Consider the following 21,026-nt stretch of genomic DNA (forward strand, 5'->3'; position numbering starts at 1 on the left):
ACCCAAAAGGCCACACAAAAAATCAAACCAAAGTATCACTGTTCTAGGAAATCTCTGTCTCCAGCAGTATTTTGATCCATTATACCAACACAATCACATCTATATTATATGTTAGTAAGTTACCTCAAGCATTTTTGATATAAATTACAAAAATACATCAATCATTATTCATAAATTATACAGCTATGGAGCTGACTGATGGTTTTTTCCTTGTTTTTGAGTTTTTATTTTACTTTTATTTGAAGTGGAATGACATTACTAAGAAGCGCTTTGGGAAGTTTTACTCTCATCTCTATGTATTAGACTCCAGCAGCTGTTTTAGCATTTCAGCTGATATAGATATTATAGTACCGTATTCGACCCCATTAGCGCCCATGACCCTATAAACGCCCCTCCCGCTTTTTGAGGCCTCGATTTCAATTGCCCATGCATAAATAAAGACCAAAACTACACAAAACTGTCTAGATTTGCAATAATTTAGTCTTATTAGCACCTTTTCAATTTTTAAACACCCTGGGCGCTTATTGGGTCGAATATGGTATTAACAATTCACCAGCTCTATTTGTGTGAATTGTAGATCAGTTGAAGTAGTTAACATTGGTATACATGAATTGCCAGTGTTTCATATTTGACTAAAAGAATTAAGGTCTGGTCCAGTGGGGGACAATTTCAATAAAAATAAGTACTGCAAATTTTATATGATATACATAATGTATGATGCTCCGTCCAAGTTCATTGTCCAAGACTTAACATTCTGACTCCTTTTGGTTAGTATACTGTACATCTACGAATGTTAAGGTCACCACAAAAAATAATCATTACGAAAAATGGCTGGTACTGTATAGCTAGTTATTCTCCTGGGTCAAGACTTTTTGCTATTTTATTTAAAAAAAGAAAGGAGGAAAATTAATCTTTCATCGCAGTCATCCTTTAGTGTAATTATATGATTAAACAATGATTTATCAATGTTTTCCAGATCAAATTTCGGAATACAACAATTTGTTGTGAAATTGCAAATCTAACCAGCTATATATATAGGGTAACTGATTCCCGGAACGCCTTTTTCAACTTTCATATTGACTCTCTGAGTTTGAAGTTAACATCCAGACACCTACATATAACTTGACATTAAACCTGAATGTGATTGTCAAACTGAGAATTAAATTGTCTGAGTTTTGTAAGTCATGATAAAATGATACCTGATCCAATCTGGGGCTTTATGACAAGTGATTTTTAAGGCTTTAGAAACCTCTGTTATGGTACATGTGGGAAATGTTCTGGCTTTGTATTTGTCACCGTCAATAAAGACTATACTTACATTAGTCTGAGAACAGGGCTCCATTTGTCTTTAATCGCCTCTTATGCTCAAGATAAACAAGAGGCCCATGGGCCTTAATGGTAATCTGACTATTGGCACAATACAACATGGTTGATAACCTTTGCATTTTTCTGTAGGCTCTTAATACTATCAAGCTATAATTACATACATGTGTATACATTGTATATTGATCTAAGTGTTATTGTGATGAAATGTGAATTCAGTCTATTTCTGATATACGACTTTCAATGAAGGTTGAGGTGTTAATTAAAATGTGTTCAGTATACTGACCTTTTTATATTCCAAGACTCTTGCAATTGGTAAATGTTATCCAATCACTAAAGAGTTAATAAGACTGCAATGTTATTCAATCACTTAATTAAGAGTTAAGACTGCAATGTTATCCAATCACTAAGAGTTAATAAGACTGCCAATCACTTAAAGAGTTAATAAGACTGCAATGTTATTCAATCACTTAAGAGTTAATAAGACTGCAATGTTATTCAATCACTTAATTAAGAGTTAAGACTGCAATGTTATTCAATCACTTAAGAGTTAAGACTGCAATATTTAATGTTATCCAATCACTTAAGAGTTAATAAGACTGCAATGTTATCCAATCACTTAAGAGTTAAGACAGCAATGTTGTCCAATCACTTAAGAGTTAAGACAGCAATGTTATCCAATCACTTAAGAGTTAAGACTGCAATGTTATCCAATCACTTAAGAGTTAAGACTGCAATGTTATCCAATCACTTTAGAGTTAATAAGACTGCAATGTTATATATATATCCAATCACTTAAGACCAAAGACCTTTGTCAGATCAGAGACCTTTAGACTTGAACCAAATGAAGATCAAGAACAAATTAAAGGAACTATATAAAAGTCTTCCTCCAAATTAATACTCATTGTCCAGTAGAATATCTCTGATGTCTCTGATTTTTCAGACAATGGCAAAATTATGCATACTGACTGGATCAACGGCCCGCAAATGCTGATGAACTGGTCCTTGCTACAACAACTGTGCATGTTTGTAGCCACTATTAATATGAATTACTCCAAAAAATGTCCTAAAATTCTATCCTGGCATAAAAATATAGGTTTCATATTTGAATCCATGATATATCATCTACATGCAAACAGCATTCCAATAAGTTGCAAAAACAGATTTTTCCAAAGAAACAGAAAGTTCTGCCAGTATAAAATTTCATCGCAATTTTTGTGGCACAAATCTAATCCCATTCCAATAAAACATTGCTTTGGTGTCTATACAATTTTATTTACATTGAAAAATGCTTGTCTGTAGATGTGTATGTCTATTCTTAAAAGAATAAGATCTAGTCCTACACAAAATTAAAAATCTGCTTTAAAATTTTTGTTAAACCTTTGTTATCTAACATGCTGTTAAAATTTTATCTCTGCCAAAGGCTGAAGCCCTCCACCTCTGTGTCTCAAGTTTAAATCCCATGTGGGGTAGTTACATGACCCTGACTTTTTACTATAACGTAAAACTAAACAAATCAAACCAATTATCTATGCCTGAGAGTGACATGAACTTTCCTTTTGCGTATCAATTAGTCATTTATCAAGAATTTTTTTGTCTTTTATTTTAAAAGCTCTATTTAAAACAAAACTAAAAGAAAATTGACAATTTTATGATGAAAGCCACCATCTAATACTGCTATACTGATCATTTATCCCAAAATATATTGCCTCTATAGCTATTTCTCACTGAACTTTGCTCCACTCCCTATTAGCTTTCTTCCAAGAAAGCAAAAGGCACCACATCCTGTTTTATTTTACCACATTCTGTCTAATTTAAATCAAGAGATATGTTATCGTTATAGCCCTAGATCTCCAATCCAGAGATTTCACTTTTGTCAATTTCAAAAAAATGTCTTGATAAAGGTTGTAGAGGAGCTAGTTCAAAAACATCAATATGATATATCTGTTGAAGGTATGGCTCCTTAGCTCTGGTACATTGTTATCATACAAAAGCTTGAGGAAATTTTCTTTAGGTGGCAAATTACTGTTCCTCACAGCATGCATGTGCAACAGTATATATGCTATTTATATGTCAGTACAGTGAACAGTATAACCATTAACGAAGAAGCTTTTGTCTGATTTTTTCTCCTTGGCAGCTGTGCTTATAAAATAGCCTTAATTCACCCACCTAATCAACTAATTGCCTCGAACAATTTCCATAGAAAAATCACATTGTCTACAAGTCAACATACAGGTTCGTGCAGACTTAAATCAACTGGCATATTGATCAAACTCTACAGTTATTCCTCTTTTGGGATTGAATTCTTTATATCATTAATGTACAGCACACATATATACATCATTGCATCATAATTGTTCATTAGGCAGCAAAATTAACCAGTTGTGAAATATAAATAATTAAAGATAAAATACAAATCCATCTGAAATCTATTCCCTGTATTTATAAATATCAATGGGCATTTATATATATATAAGTGTATCTGGGAAGGGTAATGGACTCATTGTTTTTCTAATGACTGGACTAATTCTGGTATTGAATTTTTACAGTTTAAATATTTTAGTTCCAAACAAAATGGAGACAATAAAGTGTTAAATCAATTATTAATAAATATACACACACATCTCAAATCAAATTTGAATATGGACCAGTTCCCTACCATAATTTATGAACAATATGACAAATTCTGATACAGAATTTGTCGCATTGTTACAATATATTGACTATTATATTTACGTTACATGGTCAGAATGACATTCAATACAACCGTACATATCAAATATACATAAAAGAAATATTATATGTCATGACATGGTTATACAAAACCTTTTCACTATTTCTATATTGATGAAGCCTTCAGTTTGTAACTTCACCAAATTGGAGATGAGTTCCATTATTTATTTAACTGTAATGACAATTAATTATAATCAAATAGAAAGAAATTTATATCAAGATACTTTTATGAAAGACCAAATACTTTTAAATTTGATAGTCTTTTCAAATTATGTAATCAACAATGAACTTATTTCACTTACAAAATTTATAATTATCACACAAGAAAGACTTAAAGGGACATGAACCTTAAATAATTTGTTCTGTATGCTTAGATATGGTTTTCAGATGTTTATTGAATATTTTATTACAATGATTGGTTATCTAAAACGACAGGAAAACGTGGGGGAATACCTACCCCAAAAATGATAAAAATAGACCGTCACATTCTATTTTTGGAACACAAAACGAAAGCTGACCGAAAGCGAGGTTATAATGAACTTGCTGACGTGACAAGGAATATTAGTTTTCCACATTTTCAGATTATATGTATTTTCTAATTTACGATGGTTGACAAATGAAGATAAATGAATATAAGCCATATATATGTTATAAAACAATTTGTATTTAGCGTAAGAATGACAAGTAAAAAGTCAAACGAGACTTTTCATTCGACAGGGCATCGCGAAGGGAGGTTCCTGACTTATTGCACATAGGAGTTGCTCCCGTCTCTTGCATTTCAGCGATCCATTTATATTTACCTACTTTCCCAATCGAGTACGTTACTGACTCTTGACGTACACTGTTTTCTATCGGAATTCGTTTGTGGTCGCTTCACCCACGTTTTTGACCCACCATTTTGTTTACATTCATTTAATTTGTGCAATGCATTATGGGAGGTCACTTAAGTTCAACACTACTATTCTATCGTTACAAAATTCGACCGGGCCGATTCAAAATACAGAAAGATGGAATTCCCATTATAATTATTTTATTTGACACATTTGCACAATAACTGATATATATTACTTAATTAGTAAGGTATCTGACATGTCTTAAATATGTATTTTACTCAAATTTACATAGTTTATTAGGTTCATGTCCCTTTAATTCAGTTCCTTAATATAACCAGTATACCTGTACTGTGCTATTTCATTGTTAATGCTGTTTACATGTGTATGTCCTGTTTATATATTCTCTACATTACTGTTTGTATGTTCACAAGAATAACATCAGTGTCATTGTCATTGTGATCTCTTTTTCATCAAACCAACTGAAGAGATCATATATTGTTTAAATGTAATTATTTATTTTATTATGCAAACGTTTTGTGACTGTTCTCATGTGTTTTTGTTTGTTCTCTTTTTGTACAATGTCTGATAATTAAAGATGCAGATAATTGCCTCAAAAAAAAATGACAACTTATTCATCTGTACTGTCTTAAGATATTTCTATTGCAGTGACCACACACCTTTACAGACCCTTTAGATCATCAACAGCGCACAATATCGACAGGAAATTCAAATTTAATCTTCAAATCATGTATATGATGCATTGTGTTTTGATAATTAGAAAATATCTAGAAACTGGAGTGACAAGCTATTCAAGCCTCATGAACTACGACATGTACATACTCAAAAAAAAAATGTTTCAATGGCGATGGTCACCCAATATCCAGACATGATAACAGTGACAAACCATCAATTATATGATTTGAAAACCTGGATCACAATATATATATAAATTTATTTTAATTTATATACCATATTCTTCACTTCCAAACTGTTATTTGTCAATACAATAATACAAATCATTAAAAGATATGAAGCAATTAAATCATTTTACACTTTTGGACTAAAGTGCCAATTCCCTTTTGCTTCAACTGTGGTAAAAATGATACAGCAGCTAGTTCAATACTTAAATAACTTAAGTAGATCATTTTCACAATGGTCTACCTAACACTGTGATCACATATTAGCAAGTGACAACTTGTCTGCTCTATATGCCCATGTATGTGTGTTGTACATACCTGTCACAATATACCTGGGTACATTGTACAGGAAGTGCTGGTGTACATACCTGTCACAATATACCTGGGTACATTGTACAGGAAGTGCTGGTATACATAAATATTGCTCCCTGGAGTATTCCTACATCAACATGCATAGGCCTACTAAGTTTATCATTCATTTTCAGTTAAATATTTAAGGTGGATACTCACTCAGCATCTAGACAATTAAAGGCCCACTGCCTGTCCAAAGCAGCTTTTATCTTTTTAAATGGGAATGTAAAACGTGATTGATGATTTCGAAGAGTCAAAAAAGTTATTAAAATTACTGTTAATACTACACTTATCATCAGCATCTGAACTTTATGCTTAAAATAAATCTAATGTTAATTTCCATAACGGGGATCATCTTTTGTTTCCCGCCATCATCCTAATCATCGCATGTTAGTTGATGATCACTACGACAGATCTTTACTGTTTACATTGTTCGCAGTTCACTTATTTGCACGAGATTAACTTTCTTCATCAGTCAATACAAGCAACAAAATTGACAATCAATCCTTAAATATTTAAACATCTGCATGATAAAAATATGACAATGATTTCCTCAAAGTATCCACTGACACAAATAATATATGTATACAAATACCAAATCAAATTTATTTTATTTTATACCAGTGTATTTCAGTGAAATCCAGCATGCGGATATAAATGAAATCCATATTCTATTTTTAAACAAAAATCAAAACTTATACAACGGATTGTATAAAAAACAATATCACACTTTTATTAAAGTGTGAAAATCTGTCAACTTTTGTTGGCTGGCAACCCATTATCGTGATGTACCCATTATCGTGATTTTGAATGGCGCTATATACAAAATGGTTTTTTTTTATATTTTTCTTGTGTGTAGAAAGATAACACTATACCAAAAATATCAACAATATTCTCAAAATTTAGAAGAAAATTTTAATATCTAGATAAAAGATGGCAAATTTCAGTAAATCTTGCCTCACAAGAATGACATTAGTCAGAGGAGAAGCATGGTATCGGCTTTATTCTAAGATAAATAGTCCCAATTCATATATCGCCTGCTTCCTATGATGTCAGACAACAGTGTTCAAAAAATGAAAGTTGGAAGGGATCGAGATAATTCAATCTTAATAACTTGACAAAAAAAAAAAAAAAAACGCTGGTCAGGGTCACCTAAGCGTTTTTGACCAGACGACAAAATACAAGGTAGACCACTATGTTGATTTTGTTTGTTATTTCAATGTTTACAGAATCAACAATCACCGATATATAAAAATGACAAGCATTCATGAAGATGTGTTAGAATTATTGGTTATTTTGCCAGAGAGTAGAGTGTGAAATGGAGGGAGTCAATACCCTGTGATGTCAAAAATCGACCATAATCTTACGATATGACTGGTGGCAAACAAGACATGCATGTTTACTCTCTTTTGCATCAATGTTTTCATATCAAAATTTTTTTTGGAATATTTAGATATTTGTGAATATATTGATATAAAATTTTATTTATTTCATCACACCTAACTATTTTTAATATTTTTTTTTTTAAATCACACAATAATGGGTACAGTAACTTGACATGATCACGATATGTTACTGCCTTCTTCAAATGACTGTTTTTGCTATAAAATTGATGAAACTGTTATAACTGAACTGTTGTGAGATAAAGATTATTTGGATAACTAAAAATCATAAATTAAATACAAGGTTTAGAAAAAATTGAGAAAAAACTCCATTTTTTCACGATAATACGTCGCAAGCCAGTATAGAAACTAAAGGCATAAACAGTCCCTGGCCATTATATCAACAGTAAAGGGACAAAAAATTCTTTCACAATTTCAATAAAATTCTTACGAAAATTAACTGAAATTCTTACAGTAGACCCTACAGTAGCTAGTTCAATTCATTAAATTGCAGTGATGTAATACACATATAGTATGGTTACTGATAGGATTTAACAAAATGTTTTAAATTTAATGACATTATTTTCAATGTTTCACCTTTCCGGATTTTTTTTCGAAAATTACACGACACTTGTAAAGTTACGTAACGAAAATTAGGACGCGATTTTAACCTTTTATTTCATCACGAAGAGGTCATTTACATTCTCAACAATATAGAGTTAAGAGTAAATGTCGATTCAAACCGCGTATGTTGGGTGTCATTTGATTTGAAACAATAAAACGAACATGCAGCCTTCGTGTTACGGTGTATAGTAGGTTCCTAGGCCTAGTCAGTTCTCTAGGCAATCTCCATGAAGGAAAGAAGGACGAGAAAAGTTAACTTATTTGTACTTACTTGGAGTCCTCCTGTCATATCGTTGTGTCCATAAAACTATCTTGACCACTGGACGTTATCTCGTGATTTATAATACAAAGTCCCACAGTGACCCGTCGATCTGACCACTAGCTTACGCGATGGTCTTGACACTGTCGCTTGTAAACATAGAAATCCCGGCAGACGACATCACAACAAAACTCGATGTTACCTTTTCTGTAATTCCCAAAAATAGCGGACACTTACCTCGTAATGTCTTGGATTGTGCACCAGAGTATACACACAAAGTCCAAACGAAAATGCTGCCATTTTCGACTCATGGATGAAGAGCGTTCGTACTCTCTCTGTGTGTGTACAGCTATATATAGGTCAGAATCATCGAGGGTCGGCAGTACAGCTTACCTTGACCCTGAAATGTAATGTCGTGAGAGTTACCTCCCGTCACTCACGTGCCACTAAAAGTCTCGTGTCTTGCGCGCAGCGTAATGCGACTTCTTTTGATTATTAACTGTAGAACTAAAAGAGAATGGTAAAATTTCAATAAATCAAAAAATAAAAACAACACGGAATACGGATATGTAATGTATGGAAAATTGTAAAATTGTGAATGATTACACTGTATGTGGAGCAAAATCATTTGCATGTTTATTTTACTCCTCCTCCCCTCCCCCCTTCCTCTCTCTGTTTTGTTTGTTGTTGATTATTCTTATTTATGAAAGTATTTGATCAGCTGTAGGCCTATGTATTTAAAACAAATTCTAAGCTCACAGGAAAATACTAATTATTATTAATTAATTGTAACAATAATACCAGAAACAATTAGGCTACATAAGTTTATAATATACGGTTTCTGATAATGTATGTACATGTACGTGTATGATAAATAAACATAAAGATCTTCACAAAGTTCCGACTGTATAGTCCGATAAACCTGCCTATATCATTAGGCTCTATTTATTATCTTTTGCCTAATATATAGACTACACATGTGTGTTAGGGAACAATAATTAAAAAAAAAACTAATAATACACACAGGTATATATATATTTATATATATCTAAACATTGTTGTGATGAAATCCATTGTTGTTTCTGTATTTAACTTTTATGTCTATCACAACTTAAACATTTTTTTGTCTCTGAAAACAGTACACGTAGTCAACCAACTAATATTCCATATTTTATAATTTCCCATTACATTAATTTAAAAAATATGTTTAAATGACCTAATAAAATTGCTGACGACTGCGTAGCATGGGCTTCACTATAACCATAATGTCGGAACGAAGCCTAAAGAAGAGTAAAAAAAAAAAAAACTACGGCAATCGCGTCTCGCCATTACCCGCCAATTACTGCTGTCACGCCATTACCCGCCAATACTGGCGTCACGCCATTATCCGCCAATACTGACGTCTCGCCATTACCCGCCAATAGCGCCGTCACGCCATTACCCGCCATACTGCTGTCACGCCATTACCCGCCAATATACTGCTGTCACGAAATTACGCCATTACCCACCAATACTGTCCGTCACGCCATTACCCGCCAATACTGCTGTCACGCCATTCCCAATACTGCCGTCACGCCATCCGCAATACTGCCGTCACGCCATTACGCCATATGCCCCACCAATTACTGCCGTGTCACGCCATTACCCGCCCAATACTGCCGTCACGCCATTACCCGCCAATACTGCTGTCACGCCATTACCCGCCAATACTGCCGTCACGCCATTACCCGCCAATACTGCTGTCACGCCATTACCCACCAATACTGCCGTCACGCCATTATCCGCAAATACTGCCGTCTCATCATTACCCACCAATCTGCTGTCACGCCATTACCCCAATACTGCCGTCACGCCATTACCCCCAATACTGCCGTCACGCCATACCAATACTGCGCACCCTACCCCAAACTGCGACGCCATTTACTGCCGCATCCCAATACTGCCGTCACGCCATTCCGTCACCATTACCCACCAATACTGCCGTCACGACATTACCCGCCAATACTGCCGTCACGCCATTACCCGCCAATACTGCCGTCACGACATTACCCGCCAATACTGCCGTCATTAATACTGCTGTCACGACCGTCACGACATTACGTCACGACATTACCCGCCAATACCCGCCAATACTAACATCACGCCTTCACCAGCCAAAATGAAGCATCCTTAATATCTTTTGTCTGTATATATTGACCTTGCAACTTGCAAGATTTTCAAGATAGCCTACCACTTAATTTGTTGGGCGATATCATTGTTGATTCTAAGAGAATATTATAGGAGTGGATTAACCCTTACTCTAACTCTCAATAAACCACAACGCGGTTTATGATGAGAGTACTCTCAGCTTTATGAACGCGACGTGACAAGCGGCAAGAACATTTTTTTAAAGCCATTTTGAATTATTTACAAAAACGGACTGGTGTGGTTGTTGGCGTATTGACACCTAAAGTCCCACCAAGCGGAAACAATGAGTGGTGTGAATTTCTTGTTTATGACAATATCACAAGAGTGGCTAACTATTGACTACCAGTGGTGATTGGCCAGCATGATAACCAATAAGCTTCATTGCAAATAACGGACGAATTGATTTTGGCGGCAGTCAAAGGGAAGCTGATATAGGACCCAAACACGGTACGTAACAAATTAAATCTTTACAAATGTTCACAAAACAAATAATTAAAAAAAACCTGGGCTAGGTAAGTTTTGATTATAAAAAATATAGGCCTAAGAAGGACTGGGTCTAACATAATTTCCTAAAATTCATTATCTGTGTAGGTCTCCTTAGAGCTGCATTATTCAAATATGCAAATCTTCAAGCTCGGATTATACTAAGATAAAAAAAAAATGTCTGTTTAGGGTTACCTGACCGACTCTAATTTTTTACCCCCCCAACCCCATTTTTGTTTACACTTTTATACGCAAAAAATCAAAGTCCGGATTTCGATCTCAGACTCCGGTTTCGATCATTACTTTACACATCTCCATCATTTAAAAAAAAAAGAGTCAAGAGTGAAAGACACTAATGTTTAACCATTTTATTGATATATAGGAGCTATTTATATATATCTGTTTAGTAAACAGCTCGCTATTGCATTTGAAATTGACATTTTTGACATTTTTTTTAAAATCCTACCTACCGACCCTATTTTTTGCCAATATAACCCGATAGAAATCTAATATGCTTGATATTCAATGCTGTTACTATTACAAATCTGTCTACTTGTGCACAAACAAAATAGTCCTGCTGTATTGGAATGCAATATGTCTTTCTATCAGCAATCGTCATGGCGAATTCTTCCGAGTTGTTCAGAGCTCAACTCATAAACCATTTGCGAAATGCTGGAGTATTGTGTACGAAATCCTAGCCAAAAGGAAGCCTTTACATTCTAAATTCCCATAGAAACTTTTGTAGCAATACGTGGTGTCTTGAGTTTTTACACTTGTATCAATTCGTGCGTAAGGTACAATAAAACTATTGTTGGTTAGAAATTCGTGCAAGGTCTGTATCTATTCGAGTTAAAGAATAGTCCTAACTGTGTACATGGTCAGCTGAACATCGACACAATATCATCTTAATCATTCTGTTTGGAAGTTCTCATCACAATCCGATACCATGTTTGATGACAAGGTCCGAAAAGTGATAAGTTATCAATTCTATTGAATCGCCATGGTTATTGGGTGTCCTGAAATCCAATGCACGTGACGATAAATATAATTGAACGGATATCATACAGAGTTGTAATACTGGGCCGTTTTCGATTATGCGGTTTGACTGGTTGCATGGTCCTAGTTGTTCGTTTATTAATTTAAAGACGGACCTGGTGATTTTATATTGTTTTCAGACGAGCTTTGACAAGGCCTTCACAGGCCTGTATAAAAAAATGCAGGTCCGTCAGGATTTATACTTGAAAAAATGACTTTAACCAACGGTCGAACCGGTTGTTCCGAATCAGAGAGAGTATCGTACTGAACACAGGGACTTGGCATGCATTCCAGCCAAATAACAAGTCAATATATATGTATTATAATATCCTTTAAAACACATGTATATATCGGCAGTTGGTTGTAAATTCGTGCCAAGTTCCTGTGGTACTAAATGAATACCTTTGGTTAGCGAGGTTAGGTCATATGTATAGAAAATGTATATTGGATATACACTGTTTATCATATTAGACTTGTTCCAGTATACATAAGCAATGATACGTAGGTAAACATAGACAGAGGCTATGATGCTACCTAATGTTGTTTTTATCGACAGTAACAAGGTCACCTATACATATATATAATGTCCGGGTTAGTGGGATACCGTTACACAACTTAATCTGTCACTTATACAACAATCCATAATCTACATTGTAATTTATAAAAAATAAAACCAACAACGTATACAGGTTCCGGTAAACGAATTCGAAGATTCCGAATTGTTCACTATAGATGTGGCCGACTTTCTAAATGATTAGTCATGCATGTTTGTGATTTCCGGTACCCCTGACGACCTATGCACCGGGAGTCACGAATTAAGTACGAATGAACTCGGTACATGTGTACTGACATCCTCGATAACGTCAGTGATTGTAACCCCTGGAGTACCGAAAATGGTATATGAAGGATCAGGATAGATCGCGAGTGGAACATGGTAAGGTGATCTGGCATGGTTTCAAGTATGAATACCATACGGGGAAGGTACTGAGCGAAGTCGGTATTTTATCTTCTTGTACTCCGGGTTTTCCCACTTCATAAACCTATCATATACTTTTTAAAAGGTATTCTATATTTCGAAATAAAATTAATAAGTTTACCAATAACATCTATAACACCAGGGCATGTATATTGACGGTCTATGATGAAGTTACAGCACTAGACATCTCTGATAAACGTTACATTGATGGTTCATTTTGCCGCATAGTGATATAGTCAACTACTGCGCGGGATTTTGCGAACTGCGTTATGAATTAACATTTAAACACTCGAAGTTTACCATATCATATCTTGTTCTGCCATAACCTAGGATTAATGCAGGGTGAACATTTATTTCCTCTGCTATTTTCCTGCTTTGTAAGTGACTTTTAATACGCGTTTTTTATTGAAAATTGTAGTATTTATTTTTCATACTTTTGGAGAAATGCAAAATCTTAAGTAAATGCCGTAGCGGCCGTTTGGTTTAGTTTAAAAATATTTTATTGTATCAAATATGTACAATAGGATTGGGCAACAGTTTTCCAACTTATATTAAGTCCTTTCCATACAATATTAGGTAACACATACAAAATTATACAAGATGACATTAACAATAAAATAGTATTTTTGTGGAAGTGTGGATAAGGGAAGGGTAAAGATAGGATGTAAGAAGGTGCAGGTATATGAAAAGAATGTGACAGAGGCCTTCATTTATATTATCATAAATTATAGTTAAAAGACATTTTCACTAAAAAGAATCATTGTTTAAGACTGCGTGAATGGCCTTTCTCGACCCAGATGGCACAAGTACACAATCCACTACGCACAACTTTCGGCTTATCAATGATCATCATATCTCCTTCCATGGTTTTCCTGCACTTTGTTCATTCCTTTCCTTCTGATATTTCCGTTGATGTAAAATCAAATTTTTTTTATCGTTAATATATTTCTGAGTGTGCAGAAATATTTTTTCATTGTCTGCTTTAGATAATTCTTGACTGCCATGTAAAATTAGCTGAAGGTCCAGTGGGATGAAGTCATTTAACTCACGGTACCACTTTATTCTCTGATCTACATACTTAATGCAATTTAAAAAAAGTGAAAAGCATTTTCAATAGAATGTCCACAATGACAAAGTTGGAAATCAATTAATTGAAATAGCATGAAATAAGTCATCGTTTAGAGTACTTGAATTAGTTCTTAATCTAGCATGCAAAACATTAGTTTTCCTGTCTCCAAACAAATAATACGAGGGACTATTTATGTCATTTAACTTACTAAGAGAGTGTTTAAAAGTTGGGGCTGTCATACTCTGTCTTATAACAGGGTCTAAATTGTTCCAAAGTCGGATAGTAGAGGGGGAAAACTATTAGTAAGTTGAAGCCTGAAGTTAGGTAAGGAGTAATTGCTAGCATTACGGAGGTTATATTCTAAATTTTGTGACACTAAAGGAGGTAGTAAAGCTGAAAGAAAATTTGGCGTGAGGTTAGCTTGAATTTTGAAAAAAAATCTGTAATTTTCTCTTCGTTCTTTTATTTGCTAATGGTTCGAGTCCAATTTCTGAGTATAATGAAACCCTACTTGCATACGATGGTAAACCAGTTATTATACGAATAGACTCTAACTGTAGTTTTTCTAAATTGTCTGCGTCACCGAGAGTACATCCGTCCCAAGCTTCACAACAGTATTCTAGTAATGGAACAATATATGCTCTGTAAATTTTGTCTAAAGTTCGTCTGTTTAACAAATACTTAAGTTTTCGTAGAACACTTCCCTGTTTTGACACATTTTTACAAATATTTTCGATATGTTTACTCCATTTACAATTTTTGCTTATTACCACTCCCAAGTGCTTATGATTTTCTACAAAGTCTACATTTACATTATTAAACTTGATTTCTATTGCATGTTCAAGTTATAATTTGAGGGTTGTTGCCCTTAGAATTGCGGCTTTTTGAATTCCAGCGATCACCTCCGAGAATATATTTTCTTCGGGAGAGTCAGGAGCATTAGGCCTAAGAGATTTTCATTTTTCGAACCGCTTCTGATTCGGTCAGAATATTGAACTGATCAGGCTTCTTGCTTAGTGATTTGGTGTTTGCAATATGAACTTTTGACTACCTGTTTGCTGACGTTCTATATATTGATGTGTACCGCGTCACAAGGAGATTTCAGAAAAGATGGCGATGACGTCACACAAAGGTACATCCGGGCGCTCAAAGGTACAACTCCGTATATCTGTACACATTTAACATGGTGGTAACACAGCCGCTTGCGATGTTTGTTTACATTTTATTGTAATAAATAGTACGGCAAACCGATAACTATTGCGTTATTTTAATTTCAAAAAGTGTAAATAAAAATATTTTACAATAATATACTAATTTACTAATGGTATTCATATATTTTACTCTGTTTATACTCCATTTTCGACCGCTACGAGAAAAACACGGTCGCCATTACGTATAACATTGACAGACATATTGCAAATATCAACTTGAAATTACAAATTAAATTCAAAGTCCCCCAAAATATTATTATAAGTTATCACTGTTTTCGAAGTGTTACTTGATAAAACACCTTACAATGTATGATTAGTGCAAAATTAAACATTTGCTTTCGTAGATTACCCCAAGCCCACGGCAGCCATTACAGTACAGCCGAGAACCCGAATTTCGTCCATTTTCAGTGTCAAAAAAATGCGTATTCTGGTTAATTTTTTTGTCATCGATTTTGGGAATTAGTTTTATAACATACAAATGAGTCAGTTTGTAGGTTCATTTTATCACATTTTTTAAACAAAACTAGAGTATTTATGACTCTCGAAGCCGTGTGCAATGTATCCTGGTCGGCATTTACAGTACTACGATCTGTAATTTATATCAATTTAAATGAAGTCTAACTAATATGTATTCAAATTTTCTAAAAGTAATATCACTTCAATTTGAGATTTAACATAGCAGTCTATGTGATAAAAGCGGCTGAAAATGAAATATTAAAAATGAAATCTGCAGCATTAAAACTGAACGATTTCACCATTTTATTTTTTCGAGATCGGCAGCAATACGTGTACGTGTAACCACAGGGACCTGACACGAATTTTTTGTAACCAATAGTATACATATTATATTATAGTATAATATATATATATATATGTATACTGTTAGTTTAAAAAAAACGTGCCAGGTCCATGTGCGTGTAACACAGTAGTTTAATTACTATTCGTCATTTTGTTACGATTAAAGAGCATTCCATTAAAACAACATGTACATATCAAATAACAAAATATATATCTTAAACAAGTCCTTATTGAGATAAAAGTGTTGGTAATTATTAATATGATTTATTTTCCAAACAATGCTGTGGCCTGCGGTGATCTACCAGCGACGAAGCCATGCACGAGCGGCCGTGGTCTAGCCAGATATGGTCCAACTTTCGTTATGTTATATAGTGTTGTGGGCAGCTTTTTCATGTACAACAGAAACATGACAATAAAATCAATTATCTATTCATAACTTTTTCACAACATGGATTTCTACGTGTAAACAATAAAACGGGTACGTGTGATGTGACGACCCGGCACCGCTTCGCAAGCGGGCTTCAACACTAAATCTACAGAAATATATTTAGCAATAAACAATTGTAAATATCAAAATATAAATGTCTGTAGCCTCTTAAACAATAAGAAACCATTTTAAAATCAGAATTTGCAAGTATGAAAGTGTATACTTTTGCCACAGTATCGATTGTGTAGCAGGGCTGTACGTATCTGTTATTGTTTTCATTAGTCGACATACAGTGTTTGTACCTTTGAGGACCCGGATGTAAATTTTCTGTGACGTCACGCCATCTTTTCTGAAATCTCCTTATAATAGACTACGGTAATCGCCAAATTTTCGTCACGCTCTACTAATATAGTGTTGTCGTTCGCTGGAGAATATCTATATCTAATTATTGAACTATTCTTTGAACAATGAAATTATTGATGAAATTGGCACCTTTGACAAACTTTATTCCTCATTTTTGACATTTGTACTATCATGTCATCGTTGAATGATCCCAATCGGGACTTGGTCCCATCCGCTACGTATTTTGACAGTGCTTTGCTCCACCTCCCTAAAAGTGAATACATCTCGAAGTTAATAGAGATTGCGGCTAATTCTGAAAGCAAGATCTCCTGGTATCGGGACATTCTTTATGACCGTGCTAAGGATATTGACGGATGTCCATCGTCGTCTAAACTGGTCACCCGCAAAACTACTAACAAGGGACAAGCCAAGGAGAAGTATGCGAAAGACTGCTATGTTCTTCAACAGTTTCTCGATGGAGACTCAGCATCCGAATTATCTGATGTATTCTCCTCATCTCAGAAAATGAATCGTCAGTCCTTTAGTCAACCTGACATCTCTGATTTGAATGTTACCATGAATAACACCGAGGATTGTCTCCCAGTGAATCGTAGTGACATCGACTCGTTAAAGGCTGAATTAGCTAGTCTTCGTACATCGCTGCATGAGAGTAGAGAAACTTCAAAAACCAGAATTGATTCTATTTTAGAAACTCAGAAGGGCTTGACTCATGATATATCCAGCATTAAATCTGATCTTCGCAAGGCATGTGATGCTATTGCCAATGTCTTTGGCACAGATCACTTTAGTATATCCTCATCTGAAGATTTTCCTTGAAAGCTTGGTGTCATCGCCTCTAAAGTCACAAATCTAGAGAAATCGAGGATTTCGGTTACTAAGGAGATTTCCGATATTTCCAAGTCATTAGAGGACAATAGTCTTGGGTTATCACGCTTGAATGGTAAAAGTTTTGGAAGTTCAAAACCTTTGGCCATCCACGGTGATATCAAGGCTACTTAAAGAGAAAATGGCAGTGCTAGAAAACGACATTAGTCATGTTAAGCACAACACTTCCTCGGTAGTTGACAGTGTTTCTTCGCTGAAGTCACGTGTACGACAAGTTGAGTCTGATGTTAAAGCTGTCTCTAACAAGACCAAAGAAACTACAGATATAGCGGTTGAAAGCATTCGCGCAGGAACTCAGCACTCAGTTATCTGAGATGGAACAATTTGTAATTCTTAATACTCAAACTTCTTCAATGGTCAATGTTCCAACCGTGACCTCTGACAATACTTCTGTCCCATGTAGTGATATCCCTTCTATCGCTAATCACATCGAACCCCATGCAGAAGGATATTCCCGATTGTGGAACCCCATCGCGTCACGATGATACATCTGAGCTAGCTCCTCGGCGCTCGATCATTAGTGCTAATTGTGCAAACATTCATCCTGTCGAATCACATCTGCCCATCCACGAGTTTGTAGATGCTGAAGCATCACGTGGAATAGTTTGTAAAGATCACGGTTCTAAATCTGGATCGTCATTCTCGCTTCCTGCAAAACAACCATTTTGACAAGGTCAGCAGTGTCGATTCAAGTGGGTTTGTGGCAGTGACTCGGAAGAAAACGACTCGCTTTTTTCTCAGCGGTATGTCGTCGGAAAGATGTTCCGTAGATGATATTAGAACATACCTCGAGTCTTGTAATGTGAGCGTTTACATTTGTTCGGCTGCTCAAAAGCAAACGAAAATTTACCGTGTCTGCTCGTGTCAACGTAATATCGGCCGACATGTCAAAGATAAAGGAGTCTGGGTTCTGGCCAAAAGGCATTCGGTATCGCAAGTGGATTTCAAATAATCTGTTCTATGGTTACACTGACAACTCGCGATCTGACAATAATGATAATGTATAAGGTTATTTACATAGTTTACCTGTTGTGCCTCATTTTAGCCATGTCGATGAACATCCGGTTTATGTCATGGAATGTAACCGGTATTATGTCGGCTGCATCTCATCTACACGAGGCTTTGAACAGGGAGCACATCGATATCTGTGGAATATCTGAGCACTGGCTCTATGAGGAGAACAGGCATCTGTTCTATAGCATTCACAAAGATTACGAGGCAGTCGTCATTTCAGACTTTTCTCTCCATACGCGCTTGCGGATCAACGCTGCCGTAAAGGTGGTGTTGCTATAATGTGGCACAGAAGACTCAGTGATATCCGTTGTTGATTCAGACGATGACATGATCGCCATTGTTAAACTTGTTGCAGGGACTGATATTTGGTATTTTATCCAAGTTTACCTTCCTACATCTCGGTACGGTGCAGATATCTTCACGGATTACATTGCGAAACTCGATGATATATGTACAAAACTTTTCTCTTAATGGATCCTTAATCCTTATGGGAGATTTTAATGCTCGGTTGAGTGGCCCACGCGTACCTAATTATGTAAATCATCGTGGCCAGTCGCTCCAGAGACTCATGGGACCGGCATCGGCTTTGCGCTTTGTCAACCTCTGATGTATGTAGAGGCCCATTATTCTCGTATGTCCAGTCGGATGATGGATCGTCGTCCCTTATAGATCATATCATCGTCAACTCGTCTAAGGTTGATCTTGTTTGTGATTGCGCTGTACTAGAACACGGATTCCTCGATGTCTCAAACCACAGACCTTTGTTATGTGAGCTACGCATTCCTCTTCCGGAACGTATGGATCATCATTGTAGTAAGATGATGCGATTTTCTTACAAGTGGATTACTACTGGAACTTCTGAGAACGTATCCGCTTATCGGGAAAGCTTAGAAGAATCCATCGAGCAATCAACATTAGCAAACACGCGAGAATTTACGTGTGAGGATGACATCGATAAGTTTTCTGACGAACTCGTTACCTGTATACAGAGTACGTCTGAAAGATCTCTGGTGAAACGGAAATTCTGCAAGTTCCTAAAACCGTATTGGAACGAGCACCTTAAGGACCTCCATCGGAATATGTGGCGTCTGCGTAAGGAATGGATAGCTGCAGGATGACCCCGCGATCCTTCCTCTACTACATTTTAGACTCTACAAAAATGCAAAGTGTTTATTTAGAAAAAAGACATCGCCATATTTCAGAAGATCATGTTATAGACCTAATAACGAAATAGAAAAATGTGCGGACGTTAGTCAAAGTTCATTTTGGTCTTTGGTTTAAACGTCGCTGTAAATCATCATCGGGTGCTGTCGGTGCAGAAATGAACTTTAACGGGTCAGTCGTAAGAGACCCTGCTCTTTTTAACCACTTGCTGGGGTCAATATTTTGAAAACATTTACTGTCTGTCAACATGTGATCATTTAGATTCTAATTTCGAAGCTGAAATCAATAAATCGGTTGCCAATACTTTAGCCAGTCATTCGGTAAAGTCTCAAGATTTTGATGAAATTCCACTGCAGGTTGTTAAAAGGGTATGTAGATGTTTACCACGTGGTAAAACAGCTGGATACGATAACATTGTGAACGAACATTTGATTTTTGCCAACGATAACTTGTACAACTGTCTTCATGCTCTTTTTAATGCTTTCGTTAGAGTAGAATATGTCCCTCCTGTTACTTTCAAAGGGGCTGATTTGTATACTGTATAAAGGTCACAGCAAGCCAAAAACTGACCCTAACAGTTTTATCATGCCATATCTCTTTTACCAGTAACTTTGAAAGTTTTTGAAAAAATTTTGCTTGGTAGACTTGAAGAAACAAAATTTGTTTATTCCAAATCCTCTACAGAATGGCTTTCAAAAGCACGTCAGTAGTACAATGACGTCATTTCTGGTTAATGAATCTATTACATTTGCAAAAGAAAATAACAGCAAACTTTTTAAATCAAAGTATATCAATATCATTGTTTCTCTATATTCGAACATGTATAGTGCTGTTTTGCACCAAGGTTTGGTATCAAATTGGTTCAAGATACACCAAGGTACACGCCAGGGAAGTATTATTTCTCCGTGGCTGTACACAGTTTTTCATTAATGACCTACTTAATGATTTATATTCATCTCAGTACTCTCTTATCATACAAGATATAAATGTAA

The 21,026-nt window shown here is 35.4% G+C and overlaps 2 protein-coding genes across 3 annotated transcripts in view; both read right to left on the reverse strand.

Annotated features, from left to right (window-relative positions):
• The window catches only part of LOC138329343 (protein cycle-like), a 71,210-nt gene extending 62,419 nt beyond the window's left edge, over positions 1-8,791 (reverse strand). The window contains exon 1 of one of the 2 annotated variants that reach the window (XM_069276261.1): positions 8,660-8,791. The gene's annotated coding sequence lies outside the window, so the exon portion shown is untranslated. Of the gene's footprint in view, positions 1-8,434; positions 8,582-8,659 lie in introns of those variants that run through there. The other variant, XM_069276262.1, reaches the window with a different exon arrangement.
• The window catches only part of LOC138329345 (zinc finger and BTB domain-containing protein 49-like), a 265,156-nt gene that overhangs the window by 145,574 nt on the left and 98,556 nt on the right, over positions 1-21,026 (reverse strand). The window lies entirely within an intron of this gene.

The sequence above is a fragment of the Argopecten irradians genome, chromosome 8 (genome assembly GCF_041381155.1).
Source record: "Argopecten irradians isolate NY chromosome 8, Ai_NY, whole genome shotgun sequence".
In the NCBI taxonomy this organism is placed as follows: domain Eukaryota; kingdom Metazoa; phylum Mollusca; class Bivalvia; order Pectinida; family Pectinidae; genus Argopecten; species Argopecten irradians.